The sequence below is a fragment of the Zootermopsis nevadensis genome, unplaced genomic scaffold (genome assembly GCF_977971745.1).
Source record: "Zootermopsis nevadensis isolate Lab colony 2312 unplaced genomic scaffold, Znev_1.0 Znev_ptg000030l, whole genome shotgun sequence".
NCBI classification, from domain to species: domain Eukaryota; kingdom Metazoa; phylum Arthropoda; class Insecta; order Blattodea; family Termopsidae; genus Zootermopsis; species Zootermopsis nevadensis.
Window position 1 is genome coordinate 2,329,897 of NW_028259162.1, and position 19,414 is coordinate 2,349,310.

Here is a 19,414-nt window from a genome sequence, read left to right on the forward strand (position 1 = left end):
GCGTAAATTGGAAGATAATATCAGAGCTTTTATTAAAGAACTAGAATGAGATGGTGTAGACTGAATTTGTCTGGCGCAAAATACAGTTCAGTAGCCGGATATTCTGAGCTCGATAACAAAATTTAGGTTCCCAGGTACAGCGAGGAATTTATTGACTGGTTAAACGAGTATTAGCTTTCAAGAAGGAACTTTCCTAATATACAAAGTTGGTGCAGCATCGTCAGATTAATGAACCGTTCTAATTTTTCTCGAATACATTAAAGCTTCAGTTATTAACCAGAGATTTTCACACAATTCGACACTATATAAAACGCAGCTGGTAAAGCGTTGTTAAACAAACTACAACGAAAATAAGACGAAACTCTAACGAACGTGACCCTCGAGTTGAGCGCCCCTTATAATATAATGTCGCAGTGAAATCTTAAACGCTGTTAAGCGAAAAGAGATGATTTTAGAGTTTAAACGAAACTCCATGAGATAACGATTTCTATCTCCCCCAATCATTGATTGGGCGGCCTGAAGTTTTCGTGGTCGCTGGCACAACTGCATGCAATTGTTTTAACTCTCTCTAATACACATCGCGATGGGGGGGGGGGAGGGTTCTGTGGGTGTGGGAAGGGGTGGATCAGATCGGAGTGGAGGAAAATTAGTAAGGGAATGGCGCAGAGATGGAGAGAAAGTACGATACATTAAGAATCCAGCATCAGGAGAAAGTTAAGAACCCCCTTTCTCGGTTCCAGTCTAGATGATTCATAATTCGTTCCTATAATTGGAACGTTTAATATCAGAGTGGTCTAACGACACTGAGCTAACACTGTCTTCACTAGTTTGTTATAGAAGGCGTTATTAAGAGAGCGCTCACAAGGACCAGAGCCTACATGAACAAGACGATCGATTCTCAGAAAATCAAGATATTCGCAGAATCATGTTCATAACATCCAATCACAGAACCCTGTCCTCAGCGAGAAAGATCCAGTCCACATCCTCAATATTTGTTTAATATAAATTTAATATTATCCCCATCTACACCTAGGTTTCCCAAGTGGTCTCTTTCCTCCGGGTCTGCAGTCTGAAATTGTGTAAGAAACTCTTCTTATATCCTCTCGGAGTGTGAATGTGTGTCCGCTCTTGACTCGCGAAAGGCTTGCCTCCCACCTGAAAGATTGGCTGCTCCAGACCGAATTCCAAAAGCCAAACACGTCACGGGGACTCTATTTGTAATAATTTAAACAGAATCTGTCGATCACAGTGGTCAACCGCGTAGTTTCACCCCATTGAACGCCAAGATCGCACATTCGATGCCAACCAGAGGCGTTAAAATAATACTCTGGAACCTATAATGACAGATTAATTAAATAAATGTAGATTATACTTAAAAGTATTTTTTTCATTTAAAGAACCTGTCTCAACGGCATGCGTTGCACAGTTTTCTACATTTCAAGTAACTAGCCTGAAGAAAACAACGAAACAACTGAACAACAGACGAGATTCAAACCGAGCATTGACGCTAAACCAGTCTGCATAACAATAAATTTAAAAGAATAAAAAGCTTTCACTTTTCTTGCGAAGGACTTGCGTCAGTATTGCTCTGAGCGTCGCCATTAATGTTCATGCTGGAAGCATTTATACAATCATTGCTGCTGCTAGCAGACAGACCCAAGTTCCCAACTCTTCTTCTCGCCTCACACGTGAATAATACACGAAAACAACACTACACCCTGTTCAAGAAGCACTGACATTACGTAACGTTGATTTTGGAATCGTGTGGACTTGTAGGATTTGAGGTTTTCGCGCCGATGAGTCTGAAGATGGCTGTCTTCTGGGTTGTACAGCCGTATAGTCTGGTAGAAATTTACCGACGTTTCAGAGGTACTTGCTTCTTTCATCATCAGGGCGATGATGAAGGCAATAAGGATCTCTAAACGTCGGTCAAGACAACCATTTTTATATTCTCAACAAGATGACGATGAAGATAATATTTATATTCCTATCTGGCAGCAGAACGCGAATGTCCAGCACACTAAACCCAATGCCCCCTCACTCAACACGATCTTGAGCCAGTTCCATACGCCTCCCATCCTCAAAACACTGAGTCTATCTGCAGTTAATGAACTTATAGGCGAGAAATGCGGAATCGCGGATAACCCATTTGGAAAACGCGTACTTCAAATCTGACTACACCTCTCCACTCTTGTTAATTACCGGTTACCGGCTTGCATATGGATGGGATCCCTGCCGAGTTAAGCACGTTCCTCGGCTGCTGTGGTTGCAAGCCGTGAGGATGTTGTACGTTCAGCGTTTGTTGTAATTTGCCCACGACTAATATGGATCTTGGGAGCAGAAATCTTCTTCAGATTAATTCGACGCAAATTTCGAGGTACAAAACTGTTCGACTACAGAACACAGAGGCGAGATACATTAGAAAAACAAATTCTGCACTTGAAGATAGCCAGCTGCCTTCTGGGATGTTGTACCGCGTAGCCTGGTATGACTTAACCGACGTTTCAGAGGAGCTTATTCCTTCCATCATCAGGAACTTCGTCGCCGTGACAGCCTGAAGAAACTCTCTCACACACAGTGTGACAGAACTAAATACGACAGCCGGAATTGACTTTATTTAGGAGACATCGCACTGAGATGATCGTAAAAAGTGATGGTTATAATTCGTTTCACAGTCAGTGTAAAAGACATCTCAGTATGAATGGCCAAGAAGTGTAAATATAAAGCACTACATTAGATACAGCATCGTTAAATAAACTAACAAAGAATATAAAAGAATGGGCGGATCCCAAAGAAATTCCTATTCGGGTCGGTAGCTATTTATCGAAACTAATCGAGCATGACTGTACGAGTCATACTTAAAGCAAGTTCTTTAAAATAATAATTACAAATTCAGTTTCTCGCACTTAAAAAACCCCACAAGGAATCTCCATGACAACGATCAACCCGTTAATGTTTTTTGAAGAAATATTTGCTGTTTATTCTGATAATGTCGTGAAACCCACAAATTTACTCTGTGATTTTTTTATGATCCAGATTTACCGAATGTTAAACGCGTTGGTACTTACAGATGCCACTGTGGATTAAAGGGGTCACGTATGATACCTTACTCGGTACAGGTTTACACGTTTGTCCATACATCTCATGAGGAAATTTGAGGTGGAGACGACAGCTTCAAGATCCGACCGCGTTGCTCCCAGAATAAATATTACAGCAACTTCGACGATTATGTGTGGTTTCCACAGTCGTTCTTGACGTGAAAGTGAGAAGAGAAACGCTAGGCCCGTGCACGTGAATCAAACCCTGATCGTCTAGTCGGAGGGTCCAGCCACTTTACCGGGAGGAAGTAACTTCTAAATAGAATCTTTAAAATCTCGCCGTTTCCTCCTCATCAACCGTAAATAAACTTTGGATGAAAAGACGGGAAGGTAGACAACCCGCCTATCAGGTTAAGGAGGCCAGCTGTGGTGGGGGGCACGAGTTGGGTTTTGATGGGTTAAGACAGAGACAGTGGGGTTCAGCTGGTTGCGTGCTGAGGTAGTCGAGTTGGGTACAAGTCCACACAGATGGGCATCGCACGCTGTTGTACAGAACTCATCTCGGGAAGGGGAGGGGAGGGGGAGGGGTGTTTCAGGGTGAGTTCCGACACATGGAACACACTAAAATAAAATGTAATCGATACACACAAACAGCTCCATCTGCCTGTCGTTTGCAGTATTTCAGGCTGCATAAATTGTCTTCAACGTTTCAGAAGTGCTTAGAGCCTCCATTATCAGGACGATGCGTGGTTAATGTCCACCACACTACACGGCTAAATATCCCAGAAAAGAGCTATAATTTGTCAGCGGGTATCTTAGAGCAAAGTGTTCAGGTGATTAGTTTTTTTCGATGTACGACTGAGGAAGTGACAATTAAGTAAATCAGAAATACATATCAGTTCGTTTTGATACATGTTATTTCAACTGCATAAGTTGTGTAGAATTACGGTCGAATGACTGTAAATTAAAAAATAAATTAAAAATATCTGGAATAAATTATAGGTAGTTCACGTTCAGTCACTGTTCCAGCATTTCTTTCTCTAGAGTACATGAGTAAATCCACGAAACAATTCAGTTAGGGCCTGCTGAATACCCAACAGCAGTGCCAACCACTAAGTTACAAAGTTCGGTTTGTCCCTACACAGCAGTGATTCCCCTACGATTTGTTTAAATACACGCAGCTGTAAACTTTACAATATTCATTAAAGAAATTTTTCTTTAAAATAGGTCTGCAAATCTCGGAAATCCAGTGGGCTTCAAGATTCGAAAGGTAAGCCAACGTCTGTACCAAGACGGCGATAAGCGATTGCAGGGGCTTGAGGGGTCAGGCGAAAAGGACGCATTCATGGCACAATCGACCGTAACTCCTCCCCCTCCCAACGGGGATTTCCCTTCCTATCGGAATTATTTTAGAAATTGACAATAAAACACCGAATGACACAATAAGTAACTGACGAGATAATTGTTAAATTGTAGGTAATTTTATTATCGAACTTTCTGACTCTTTAATACGCCGACTGATCAAATAATGTTGTGATTTATTAACTAAGTGATTTAACAACTTGGTGACTAACTGACTGACTGACTGTTTGACTAACCTTATTAAATAAGTCGCTATCAAAATCAACTAAATGAAACTAACAGCCAAACTTAAAATAAATTTATCATTTTAGTCACTGTATATCGACTACAAAACAGCTTAAAAAAAAACTAAGTCGCCCTCGAGGTTCTTCCAATACAGGAATCCTTCGACGTTTCGGAGAAGCTTCTTGCAGTGACAAACTGCGTTAGAAAATTGAATCCCGTGTTGTATAACCGCCGCAAACCTCTCAGATTTTATATTCAGTATTTTATTCTCTGTTGTGGTTGGGGAAACGAGGTATAGAAACAGAGGGAGACAAACTGAGTTACAACTACGAGAGTCAGTAGGACAAGCCTGCCGAAAAAGTTGCCTACACATCTAGGCGTGAGTGGGGCTAAGACGCTCTTCACAGATGCAGTCGGATTTTTTGACATACGACAAAAGGCAAATGCAAGATTTATCGTCTGTTATAATGTCAGTTACCAGTGGACGATGGGGTGGGGGTGGGGGGGGGGGGTGACGTAATCTGCATGACAGAAATCTCGGGTTTATATTTAGTATAGACATGAGCTCCAGTATTTGAAGCATTCGTCGTTGACGTGGTAAATTATAGGATTCTGAAGACCACAAAACATAGGCCATATCTCCTATCCGTCGTCCGAAACTCTTATTGGTTACATTTTTTCTTCAATCCACCTTTCCTACACGCCAACTTTCATCCCATTTATATTCACTTCATCACTGAAAATGGAGGCAGCAGCTTCCCCAGAAAAGTTCACTCAACTACCTTCATGGTAGAGGATGTTCGTTTATAAAACTCACTGTTTTCAAGGGACCACAAAGCTCATTATCGTGTTCACATAATCCGATGTGTTTAGCCAAGTGGCCTGTTTTTTCTCGAGGTTTCCCGGCGAAACTTTTGAGCGGATTTCTCAGTTTCCCTGTAAGTGAAACACAACACTGCTCAGAGCCGTAGCAGAAGCGGACGGGGAATTTTTAAGTTCAATCTTCAGGCCTACATGTTTTTTTTTTTTGGGTTTAAAATTCTGTTACGAGAAATATCTTAAGGCATTTTCCCAGACTCTGCGTAGTTGGTGGATTCGCTTTTTCTTGCCTTAGAAAAACGCCTGAACCTCCGAAAGGATATACAAGTACATACGCCGCTTTTGCAATAAAGCCATTAACATCTCGGCCCACTTCGTGAGCGCGATTCATATTTATTTAGAACAAAGCAAATCTGACAGCACTTGAAAGCGACGAAGAACCATAAGATGAAGACCAGGCTCTAATTTTATTTGCTTAATTTGCAGAAGCGTCTACTTGTCCGAACAAGAAGACGTATATTTTGATGAGAATAAGTTAGAGTCTTTCGATTGTACCAGATAATGAATAAAGAATGATCCAATACAAATTATTTAAACAGCAGAATTTCAGTATCCTCTCACCCCCGCTACTAGAGCCATATAAACTTTATGATATGGAAGAACATGCATAGAGCTATCGATACTAACGATATATCGACCTCACTGTTCAGATGTTTCACTCTGGATAGAACAACTGTGTTCCAGTCGTCAGTACTAATTCTATACAATGTCTTACAGTTACTAGTCCAACAAACACCCCATTGTGTATCCAAAACGTGGTGGGGTGGGTTTGGGGCGGACTTCAGCAACTGTGAGGTACAGGAGTATGGATTCCTGCAATATATTATCTCCGCATTTCAGTCTGTACCCTTCACAGTTCTGTTTTCCTTGTTACTAGGTTTAACAAACCACCCCTTCCCTCTCTTCAACCCTCCGTTTCTCTTCACAAAATCCTCCCCCTCCCCCTCGGCACACCGACAAGACGTTATGATGACGCAAGCACATTCAGACTTAATCAAATACACTAGTACAGCTGATACTATGGCCATTGTATTATTCAGGTGTCTAATACAATAGCGAAGACGCAAATCCAAATACTGTCCATCACGTCTTATTAATTAGAAGAGGGAATTTTGTTAATAAGCAGGGAAGCGAGATGGAGAGAGTTGGTACGTCTTACTGCTCTCTTATCGGGAATGTGATCCCAGAAGGGATGGAACTGAAGATGATGGGCGTCCGTCAGGACAAGAGTCCATCTAATCCAATACGCTCTGGGAGCAGAGAGAATTATACTGGGGCGTTGTACTCGGATCTATCAGAAACAACTGTTAGTAGCTTTGTAACATTACCTCGCCTAATAATTGAGAGGATCGACGTGAAAAGACAGTGGGTAATTATCAAAGGAAGAAAATATCCCAGCACGGACGCCAAGTGTTCGGAGCGACGTTTTTTTAAAAAAATCTTCACGTGGCGCGGACACACCAAAACACGTGTCTAGATCAGTACATCAGGCTAGCAGAAGAATGTATGTAGACTACGTATTATTATCAAGCAGTTGTTTGTTTGTAAATTGTGTTCATATCATTAATAACGTTTCGCTGCGTTTTTCATGTAAGTCTTTGTAATTGTACGTACAATCGATTACAGATTATGGTTGTATTAAAAAATTAAAGACATTTCAGAAACAATGAATGAAATATTACGACTGGCAAAAGGAGAAATCAAAAACACTCAAATCTAAGACTGAGATCACTCGGAAGACACAGGCTTAGATGGAAGGATAATATTAAAATTTGTCTCAAACGGGGTTAAAAGTATGTGGATTGGATTATCTGGACAAGGATAGAGACTGGTGGCGGGCTCTTGTGACCTCGATAAAGACCCCTAGAGTTCAATTTTGGCGAGGAATTTTTTTTATCGTACTATTAACGTCCCATGAAAGATTCTGTTTCATAGAGTTAGCTACAAATACCGACTACGTTCGTGACATTTTTGAGATCGTACCTCAAATATTTACACCGTAGACATCTCTAAATGTGTACAGGATGAATACCAAGGTAATTGAGTGAATTGATCAGGAAGGAGGCGGTTATAACTCGTTCTTTAGTATTAACTGAAGGACAGATTATAAAGACGAAATGGTGAGGTTAGCTAGACAGCAGGGCGAGAGTCAAAGCCGGGACTTCCCGAACAAGTGCTGTAACTATTCGACCGGCAGAGACGATGCGGATCAACTTGAAATCATGCAAATTAGAAACGCGGTCGTGTCACGGGCTACAAAATTCGTCGGACAGTGACATCCCTCTTCTTATTTTGTGCGGGTTAATTTCTCTTACATCTTCATTCCAGTCTGCACAAGACCCCTGTCGACAACGCCATCTATTTTCATATTTCCTTAATGAGAATCAGTAATATTCAGAACAACTATTGGCATTTTCTTCTTATTCGTCTACTCTTTCTTCATCTCGTCTGTCCTGTTTTCTTATTATTATTCTCTTCTGTTTCTTGAGCGTCAAGCAAGCAATGTCGGGCATAATAATTCCCATTTCTGTCGTCCGATGAGAGACAGAGCGGTCTCGGATACAAAAAGGAAAAAAAAAAAAGGTAGAAGGGGTGGAAAGGGTTAAGACTTGATGAAGGGGTAAAAGGAAGAGTGAGACCGGTTAAAGAGGAGTGTGGGGGTGGAAGAGAGTGGGGAACGAAGAAACAGAAAGACTTGGAGCGTCTTCTTAAATGGAAAAGATTATCCAAGGCAGAGGGTGTTATACGATGGCGCACGATCAATACTAAGTAATGCACGAACGTATGGTAGAAGGTATGCACCCCCCACCCCCCGGCATCAACCCTACTTGCATTATGAAAGCTTTGCTTATACAATATACATGTGTGCGGGGAACAAGACCTAAGCAAGGCGAACTGGCTGCCCAATGTCCATTATTATTACACTTAAGGGTTGAGGGAGTCAAACGCTCTGACCACCAAACACTTGGAAAATCAAATTATGTAACCCAGCAGTCAGAACATTGTAGCAGCCGCACGGATGTGTACAAACAGGTAGGCTACTTACCCCCACCCCCAACGAACAGGTCCCTGGACTCCTTCTGCCGCCCCTCTCTCCTCCGAACAGCCTGTAAGATGGAAAATAGTAAATAAAAATCGGCAGCTTTGATAGTTTGTAAGTTCGTCAAATGAAATCAACGTTTATTTTTCTCTATCATGTTACGTCGTGTTCTTAAGTCCCTATGCTGAATACGGTAGTCTGTTTTAAAGTCCCTCAATTCTGTTCAAGATCTCCGGTTTTCTGTCTTAAAGGGGACAGAAGCTTAGAACTTTTAAAAATGTATTTGCATCTGTTGTTTTGTATTAGCGCGGGAGTTGACTTTCACTTAACGGGAAACTGAGACCGAAAGTGCTCTAGATGGAAAGTTGGGCAGAACCTACGTCCCACAGAGGACATCTCCTTGTGTATAAAGTGTATTCAATTCTTCGAGATCGAACAGGCGGAAAAGTTGTAGAGAAATAAACTCTGTGACTCGAAACAAACTACAGTCAGAGCCGCCAATCAACACTTTTCGAAACATTGGAAGTTTTCTGGTGAAGTGAGTCACCCCAAAGACGTTAAAACAAATTACGTAATATTTACTATACTTAAAATCCATCACTTATCCTAACTGTTATTATGATCTGATCATATCAAGGTGGATGAGATGCTTGGAGGCACGTAGCACGTACGGTACGATGAGAAATTTGTACTTAATTTTGGTTGGGAACCCTGAAGGAAAGAAGCCATTCGGAAGACCACGGTGTAGATGGTTAAGAAAATATTTAAATGGATCTTAGGGAAACAGGTTAGTTAGCCTCAGCAAAAGGACCGGTGGCGGACTCTTGTGACTGTGATAAAAAAAAACCCATCGGTTTTCACGAGAGTCTGAGCGAATTCTCGGGAAAGTATCTCCTCCAGGAATCCAGTTAGACAGAGGATAAAAACTTGTATTTGCAATCAAACAAAAAGTGTAAAACATTTCTGATATTAACTATTTCAGTCTTTAGCTGTATGGAAAATAAAGTAAGTGACGCTGACCATTCACCCCATCTAGTGCCGAGGTCAAGAATGAGTAGGAGTTATACTTCCTCTCCCCCCCCCCAAGTGCCTACATGGCGTGCAGCGGGACAGCTTTTCTTTTCTTTTAATTCTTGTTGTAATGTGTCTTTCGGTGGTAAAACATTATCTGTGGCAAATTACAAGGACAAGTCTCCCATCACAAATGAGGGTTATGGAATGTCAAATTTTGGTTTGCGCCGTTCATTCACATCACTTAACCAAATAATTTTACGTTTGACTACGGATGGGTTGCGGGGGCGGGGGGGGTGAACTGCTGACCCCTCGCATGCGAAAACGACACGCAATTTCGTTTCGCTCACACGCGGCTACGCGGGCGGTGTTCTTGCAAGGGGAGAGGATGTTGGCAATTTGGTACCATTAAGTGGTCACTCAGCCAAGACACAACCGAGCGAGCTTTCACAGCCTAAATGTAGTACTTTCTCAAATGCAGGTTTAGGCGTGACTGTTAAGTCATGTCATGTTCTTGACAGACTACGGGCCGACCGACCGCGATTTGATTTCGGGGCATTGGCAAAAACGTATTGTCTTTACCACCGCGTCCAGAACTGCTCTGCATCCAGGGTCTTATGCCGGAAGCCGGAACTTGAAGCTGACAGCACACCTCAATCTAATGTCGATGTTAAAATGTGTTGAGCTTCATTTCCGTCAAGGTTTGTATTCTTGAGGTACCGTGTTCATATCTCGGGACAGAAACCGTTTTATCTTGTCAATTTACTAGTCCTTTCAGACCAATGCCGGTAAGGTACATTAAATTAAGTCATGAACATTATCTTTCACAACTTTTCCAGTTTACCTTTTCACTAATATTCATACAATTCAACGCTTTGTACTCTCAGATACTGACAATGTCGTGGAATACTTGGTTAAGTGTTTTTGGGGTTTCCAAAGTATTGGAAGACAATATGATAACGACGAAATTTCTAATCGAATATGAACCATCAACCATCACGAATCCAGTCCTCGAAGCCCGGTTAGTTTGGTGGCAGACCACAAGATGAAGGTATGACATTAACATCACAACTGATGATGATGATGCCAATGGTAAAGACTAATATTCACTTTAATGTTGGTAACATTATTTGTCTGGCTAAGTAAGTGTTGAAATAACAGCGTTGAACTAGGGGCGAGGTCGTGGCAAACTTTCCAAATAAAACTGTAAAAGTCGATAATATGTGACGTATTTTGAACCAAACACAACATCCATCAAATGACTAGAGGAGGTTACTTGGAGAATTATTCATGGATCGCGACATTCTCAGCTCATTTAATGACGCTTTTCAACATCATAGGTTATATTTCGTAAAATAATAGGATTATTGTCAATTATGAATTGCAAAAGCTGTGAGAAGTACCCGAAGTGGATTTTTTAAGACCTACAACCGCGGCGTCCGTCTTTGTTTCTCTTTATCTCTCTTAGGTCCAGATATTGTACTCAGTGTAGTACGGAGAGGAGAGGGGAAGAGTAAAAATTTTTAACAAAATACGTGCTTTTTTCCTACACATTCATACATCAGTCCTTTAGACTTAGGACAATTGTACTTGAAGATAATGACATGATAATATCGACTGCTCCAGCGAGCGACAGACTGACAGAGAAACATTCTTATTCCTAGTGGCTCGGAGCCGAGAGACACAAGAGAATTAAAACGACGTTCAAGCAAATCGGAGAGATTTGGTGTAACGCCCGGGGAACGATCCCTCGCTTATGAACCACGTTACGAAGGCGTATACGGGGCGTGGAGGTAATACTGATAAACTAATTGGCTTGTGAGCGACCGTTACGAGCGTTACGAACGGTGGCTGCGGGAGTTTTTGGCCACGCAATGCTGAAAACTTTTATCAAGGGTTTCAGTTTTTGACGGTGGTTCAACTCGAGTCCATGGCATGAATTACGTAAGAATTTGTGTTTTTTAAGATTTCGTGTTAATATTTTTTTTATTAAAGTAGTTCACTTTTTGAGGTTAAATTATTTTTGAATGACTAGTATGATTTGTATATAAATTTGCTAAAATTCTGACGTTACCGATGCTCAGATCTGTACGAGTTATAGACGCATGATCCAACAAGAATGTAATTATATCATCACAATTTATTTTGAGAAAGAAACAAAGGGTAGTATATTAATGATACACAGGGCCTATTATATTACACATATTTACAGACATTTTAGAAGCTGAGAGGACGGTCTTGGTCGCAACAGAACGAAACGCCAGGCAGCGCTGCATAACTAATTAGCGACACAAGTTTTATATCCCATAACAAGTATGGAAATGTATCCATGTTCAGGGAGGGGTCCCTTCTCTCTCTCTCACACACACACACACACCTCTCTGTCTTCAGGGCAACAAAACCCAGAAGCTCTAGGATATAAAGAAAGTTCTGTACGCTACTCGTTCCGCCTCTGTTGGATTAATTAGCTAATTCTTCCAAACGCCCCCTCTCCCACATACTTCCCTTCATTACGAACCAGAAGTAGCATGAGAAGAAGAAAATAAGGAAAAGAAAGCAAGACGGAGCAGAAGAAGTCGAGTGGAAAAGGTTGAGACACGAAGCGACGATGAGAGAGAGAAGTCGAAAGAAATAAAGAAGACAAAGTATCATGGAGAGATGAGGGTGGTTTCGGAGTGGATGGATCTCAAGGGAGAGGGAAGCCGAGGAAAGTCCGCACGAGATGGTGGGTACAAGGAGTAAAAGAGGCAAATTAAACCGATGCATCTTCGTCCTGAGGTCTGGCTTACTGTTATCCATCACGACGTGATTCTAGGGCTGCTTCTTCGGGCTTCCTTATATGCGATGTGAGGAGAGATTAACCAAACTATGCTAACCGCAACAGTTAGATTGCAAAACAGACGGGTCATCCCTGGAATCTAGCATCAACGGTGCAATATCCAGAAGAACAATGTTACCCACGCCTGCCTCTTTCCGCAAGTGTTGCAGTCTGGCATAATGGCGAATCAGATATTCAAGCCAAGACATTCCACCTCAAACTAACTTAAGCTGAGAACTGAATCGGTCCATTCAACACAACCTCCTCGGGAAGTTTCAGATATTCAAGTATTTCTTTGTTTTCTTTAAACACAAAAGCTGATTCACAAGAAAGTTCGTCAGCGCACCCTATCTTCAGACAGTCCACGTTCATACCTTCACGTGGCATTTCTATAATATACGTAGTTTCATAAAGGGTGTCCGACGTAACTCGGAACCGATCTTCAGGAAAGTGACGACTGTGTCCTGCGTTGTGACTCATTTCCGTGCATTTCGCTCGCTGCTGGCGGCTTTCGCCTTAAGTGGGGACTCCCTGAAGTACCTTCCCGTCTGTTTTTCGGTTTCCTGTATTCGTTCTTTGTCTTGGTCGTTTTAAACAAAATTTAGGATGTAGGTTGACGGAAGACGGAGGTGAGTTATGTTCTGCGATGAATCAAACCTCGTAAGACCCCGTCACTTAGACGCACTCCTTACTGAAGCAAAATGCTGAGGGCAACGCCGATTGAAGCTGCTGTTAATTTGTGAAGACGTGAAGAGGACGCCATGTTTAAAACCAAATGGAATGCAAATAATACTGATCTCCGCTTCCCGTCTTAAGGCTTAGGTTTATGGTGAAGGAGAAGCGTCTTGTTTATTTTTGTCCCCCCTCTCATACCGCAACCCCTCGGATCGTGATACAAAAATCAACGTCGCTGGCGTCGGAAAGACTAACGCCTTGTCTGGAGAAATTTCATTTGCTCCTGATTAATACGAGCGGTAGGATGTGGCGCCAATTCGTGCCCTGCGCTTCGCTTGCAGGGGCCACCGATGGCGGAGCCAAAGAAATTCATCAGTTGTAATTCTACTTAGGCACTTTGCAAAATTCTCCTGACTACGTTTCTGAAAACCAGACTGTTCATGCCAAACCCATTTCTCAGAAAGCGTTCATAAATAACTAACTAACTAACTAGATGGCTTACTGAACCCGAAGGTTCATCACCGAATTAATCAAAGCCCTCCACCGGACCCTGTCCTGGGCCAACAAAATCCAGTTTCCTTCAACTCCTATCTCCCATAGATCCCGCCTGAGATTATCCTCCCATCTACGTCTAGGTCTCCCCAGAGGTCTCTTCCCCTCAGGCTTCCCAAATAGTGGACCCAACCAACCAGATGGCTTACGGAACCCGAAGGTTCATCACCGAATTAATCAAAGCCCTCCACCGGACCCTGTCCTGGACCAACAAAATCCGGTCTCCTTCAACTCCTATCTCCCATAGATCCCGTCTGACATTATCCTCCCATCTACGTCTAGGTCTCCCCAGGGGTCTCTTCCCTTCAGGTTTCCCAACCAATAACCGGTGCACACCTCTTGTCCCATCAATGCGCGCTACATGCCCAGCCCATCTCATTCTTCTCGACTTAATCACCCTGACAAATATTGGGGGAGGAGTACAGACTTTTAAGCTCATCATTATGCAGTTTCAGAAAGCGTTCATAACAGTGCAAATCACACGATGTTAATAATAATAATAATAATTAATTGAATGTGAATGTTTACTTATTGAAAATCAGTTCATGTTGAATATACGGGCGAAGGTAACGCTGGTAATTGATGGTGCACCTGGAAAATTATCACGACCGTCTCAAATAATTTATGAGACATTCGGAGAACAGCGCACATCTACAGAATTATCTTGACGAGGCACTCCATTAATTTCAAGTGCATTTTCCGGTAGCTATTATGTGATGAGACTTAGGGACAAAATTTAATCTTGACAAATGGGCGTATACGCTGAAACACGGTTGAAAAAATAAAAGGTCTAACATATAATATTAATAATTAATAATAATACCCATGTCCGTAAGCAACACGTGGGGACGTAGAATGGGGCAGATGTAAGGTTCGACGCATTTTGAACTTCAACTTTTCCCTCGGTTCAAAATGCATACAAGGTCAAAATTTCAGTTGAATTCATGCAATTCATTGAAGATCTCGACAGTAGGTGTAAAGCCAACTGCAGACAAGTAATAAAATTAACACAACAAACTGAAATTAAAATAAAAATTAGATAAGAAACAAGATAAAAATGATTGATTTAAAAAAGCAATCTTTCTGAAAGACGTCAATGCTCCTACAAACTGCGCTGACAACAGAAACACATCTGGATGAAGGACTGACCTTGAAGTTATGATTCACAGAGAATGTATAGTAACAATTTCCTGTAGATTCTCACGAGGTTATCCGCGCAAATGAAACAGAATTTGTAACTGTACCCACATATTTTGAAGAGCTGAGCTATTAATTATTTCTGTACATAACTACGTCTAATTACCGGAATAGAATGGAACTCAAGTCGTCCAGCCCCGTAGCTCGGTTCATGTTACACAACTTGAAAAATTGTCGACCTCAGGTAATCAAAAAGCCAAAGACATCGCGGGCGACGTCCAGAGTGGGTGAACATCTACTGCGAGCCAGATCATCGGGTCTAGTGGGGCTTCGTGTCGAGGGTCGCGAGGGCAGAGGTCACAACAATTAAAGGCCGAACGAATGGGTGGCGAGTGCCGGCCTTTTCTCTTGGATTCCGCTGTCCGAACCGAATGCCCGCTGCCGACAGCGTGTTCATGAACCATCGGCCTTTAACCGAGAAGACACTCAGGCCTGTGAACAGGGTGTCAGGGCGCCAAGCGAGGGAGGGAGTAACAGGGGGCGGGGATAACTCAAAATGAAGGGTAACTACGATGTACTACCCGGAATAAATGAAGAAGTAAATATAAAGAAAGACACACAAATAAGATAAAAAAAAATCCCTGGGCAGTACCCGGAACTCGATTCAGTCACTTCATACCTTTAATTATCAATTACGTTGTCCACTGGCCTCGCACAGAATGCCAGGCTACAAGGTTGACTACATAAACAACAAAATATGTAGAGTGTGGACACCCCTGGGAGAGACGCGCCCTTAAATACAGCCGAAGCGGGGGACACGGATTCATCTTTCTGCCATTGAGATTCAGAAAAATCCGTTCCTCACTGTGCCTCGTGACTTCAGAGCGTGGGGGTGAGGGGGTGGGAGTGAGGATGGGGTGCGCTTCCAACTGCAGGTAGACGTGTTCCTTTGGCTCATGTTCTTTCATTGCTGTTATTATGATTCTAACCGGGACCAATTAGGATGTCATTCACTTATTAGGACAGTACTGCTGGTCTCTGCTGCCGAAACGAAAACAAAATTAGAAAAGCTAAAATAAAAAAAGATAGCTCTTGGTAATATATATACGTAATAAAATCCAAAGCAGCTACTGGCTGTTGAATAGACCTCAGAAGTGCTCGACAGTGGCGTCGCTCAGAATTTACAATTTCTTCATCCTTCATGGACATTCATTTCACATCCGGGACAATTGTTCGGGTCAGGAAGTTGACGTAAGAGGCTGATAGAGAAGACGAAGATGAAACGAAGAACAGAAATAACATAGAAGACTAGAAGAAGAGTGGATAGAATGAAAAATAACAAGAGGAATCAGACGTGGAAATATCAACAAAAATTACGAGGAGACGAAGCTGAGAAGAATAAGATACAACGTACGAAGTTTTTTAAATCTGAATGTAATTAAATTTATAACAAATTAAAAAAACAATCAGAAAATATGAACAAGTAAGTAACTAAATCTGTTACATGAGTATTAAATAAATGTGTCACATAAGTAAAGAAATCCAGCAAGAAAAAATAACAAACAAATGGGCCCTCACATTATTATAATGGAAATTAAAACAAATATTGCTTTATAATTTAAAAAAAGTTATATTATTATTATTAATTATTATTATTATTATTAAGTGTTCTGTCTTACGACAGGTCCATTGCTCTGCCCAAAAAGAGCTCTCCAGTTGTCCCTATTCTCGGCTTCTCGCTTTAATTCCTGGAACGTCATCTTCTTTCCTTGTTTAAGGTCGTCGGTTAGCTGTATCAGTCTTCTTCCCAGTCCTCGCTTTCCTTCAACCTGGCCTTCGATGATATCACTCAGTAATCCATTCCTTCTCATAATATGTCCCAGCCAGTTAGCTTTCCTTCGTGTAATCGCCTGCAGAATGTTTCTTTGCTCGTTGACTCTCCTCAATACTTCTTCGTTGGTCACTCGATCCGCCCACCTGATCTTTTCTATTCTTCTCCAACACCAAGTACAGCATAAAATTAGTTTTACATAAATTATTAACAGCTTCTAAGAAAAATTCTCTGTATTGTGACCACTTGTCAATGGGGACTGTTTATTACCTTGCAGGCTCGAGTGGTCTCTATAGACAGGTTCTATTGTATACACCTTATATTTCCGTCTTGACCCCTGAGATCAGCTACTATAATGCGTTTCTTTCTGAAACAACTGACGATGTGATTTGAATTTTCCAGTAAATCCCATTTAGTAACTTGGATATGGTGAATATGAGTCCAGAACCGGCTTAGAGGTAAACCGCCACTGATCAGGAGCTGGGGGCAGGTGTGAACAGTTAATTTACATGACGAGAGAAAGAACACGTGTGTTGGGACTTGTAATTACAAGCCGTAAATTGCCTGCTGCCTGGGACACGGTATCTTGAGAGAAAGGGTTTGGTTCAAATCGGAAGATAATGAAGAACTGGTGATACGACACAACGGGGTGGCGCTGATTGGTCCGCAGTTCGGCTGTCAGTCAGAACTGGGCAAAGACACGCAGATGAAAGGAGAAAAAAAATAGAAAATAATACGTGCGTTTGTAACTAACTGTCTCGATGTCGGTCTAGTCGTAACACCGTGCGTATATGTAAGTAAATAACAATGTTTCGAAGGCACATACTGCTTCCATCTTCAGGGCTAGTCCGTGCCAAGACTCCAAGACCAACACCGGCATCATCAAAGTCGTTTAATAAATTAATACAGCCATCGTATGTTCCCTTTTTGGAGTTGGCGCAGAAGGAATGAGATACATTGCAGTCGTCTAATCGCGAAGAACACTGTATTCATATTTGAATCTATGGACTGTGCATTTCAGAATGAGTCAGGAATTTACGGAGACATCCTGGAGATACAGAGACAAATACGAGGGGAGTCCAAGGAACTGCCACCCCCCCCCCCATAATAATAATAATAATCATCATCATCATCAAAAGATATAAAATTGTTACACAACAGCCGTCACACAACGCGTGACGTCATTACAGGAAGTCACGTGATATATTTTCACACAGAACGCGGGGCATGTGGGGATTGGAGGGGAGGGTATGATTATTCTTTCGCTACGGTAATTTTTCAAGGATATAAAACAAAATACAAAGGCGCATAAGAGAAGGCTGAACTGTGACTTCCATCATAAGATCCTTAAATTCCGGCGTGCTACTGTTTCAAGAGGTTTCGTATATGTAGAGAAATAGGCTGTTCCATTTCGTATTGTACCAAAAACTAAAGTTTTATTATAACTACAGTTTTTGTTTTAAATGTGCTTAAAACTACTGAGGTGGTTTGAAAACAGTGAGATGATAAGAATATCTGGACATAGCAGAGAGAAAATAAGAATAAACTGGAGGAAATTACACAAAGAGGAGCTTGAAAATTTGTGATCTTCGCCAGATATAATGAATATGGTCAAATCAAGGACGATGAGATTTAAGAAGCATGTAGCATGCATGGTGAGGTGTTGATAAAACACTGCCTATCGGATATTTCACATACTAAAGTATCTAAATTCAAAGAAGTTTCACTTCCGGTAGCCTAGCAAATTCGTTATCAGTGACACTCGCTCATTACGAGAGCTAGTTAGCCATTAGAAAGTGATCTAGGCGGATATCATAGACCTAGAATTTTGAATTAAAAACGAGAAAGGAAAAAAAAATTAATTATCAGCACAACTGGAAGAAACTATTCAATTATTTTTTTCACTGAACACTGCAACAATCTATTACCTGGGTCCCGACTCGTCTACTTCTTTGTTAATTGTATATTCAACAGGTAATCACAGGTCACAACTCTTGCAATTTAGTACGTTTTGTAGCCCGGCGAAACAAAAGAGCCATACATGATTCGCGATCCACAGGTTTAGAACAGAATGGTTTATTTATGAGTGCATACAATTCAGCGTCCAATGACTCAATTTTCTTGAAATAATATCTTAAGTTTAAAATATGGAAGTTAAAATGCGGTGAACTTGTGTTTATTAGCGAATCTCTGAGGTGGAAAGCAATCTGCCAGATTCACAACGCGATGTAACTTTCTGAGAGAGAATATGGATTAATTAGTAATAATTAACACGGGATATGATAATGACTTCCGAAAACACTGACATTCGGTCGGTGACTATCTTTTTCTTCCGTCTACCTGTTTCGCTAAAATACGAGGCGCGTCCTCAAAGTAAGTTTCCCACTCGTCCCACAGCTAGCAAACCTTATATTGCGCGAAGCGACTGTGCGTACGTGATAGAGCAATGACGTAGCATGGCGCATGCACTAACGGCACCTCCCGCGTTCTCACAGTAGCATCGTTGCAGCTGTTGAAGATGGAGGTTCTTATTCCAGCTCCCGCCGACTGTGAAGTGCGGTCAGTGATAACGCTAGGCCGCACACGGCTCGACGGACAGCAAGTCTCCTGCAGGAGTTCAGCTGGGAGGTGTTTAATCATTCACCCTACAGCCCGGACCTCGCTCCCAGTGATTTCCATCTTTTCCTACACCTCAAGAAATTCCTGTCCGGTCAGCGTCAGCGTTTTGAGAATGACAGAGAGGCGGAGATGGTTGTCACACAGTGGTTCCAATCCCAGGCGGCAGACTTCTACGACACAGGTATTCAAAAGTTGGTCCCACGGTATGACAAATGTCTCAATTCCGG

General features: G+C 41.8%; 1 long non-coding RNA gene across 1 annotated transcript in view; it reads right to left on the reverse strand.

Moving 5' to 3' along the window:
• Positions 1-8,546: 8,546 nt before the first annotated feature.
• LOC110841270 (uncharacterized) overlaps positions 8,547-19,414 on the reverse strand; it is a 181,212-nt gene continuing 170,344 nt past the window's right edge. Inside the window, exon 6 of the long non-coding RNA XR_015537880.1 lies at positions 8,547-8,611. This is a non-coding gene — a long non-coding RNA (uncharacterized LOC110841270). The remainder of the gene's footprint in view (positions 8,612-19,414) is intronic.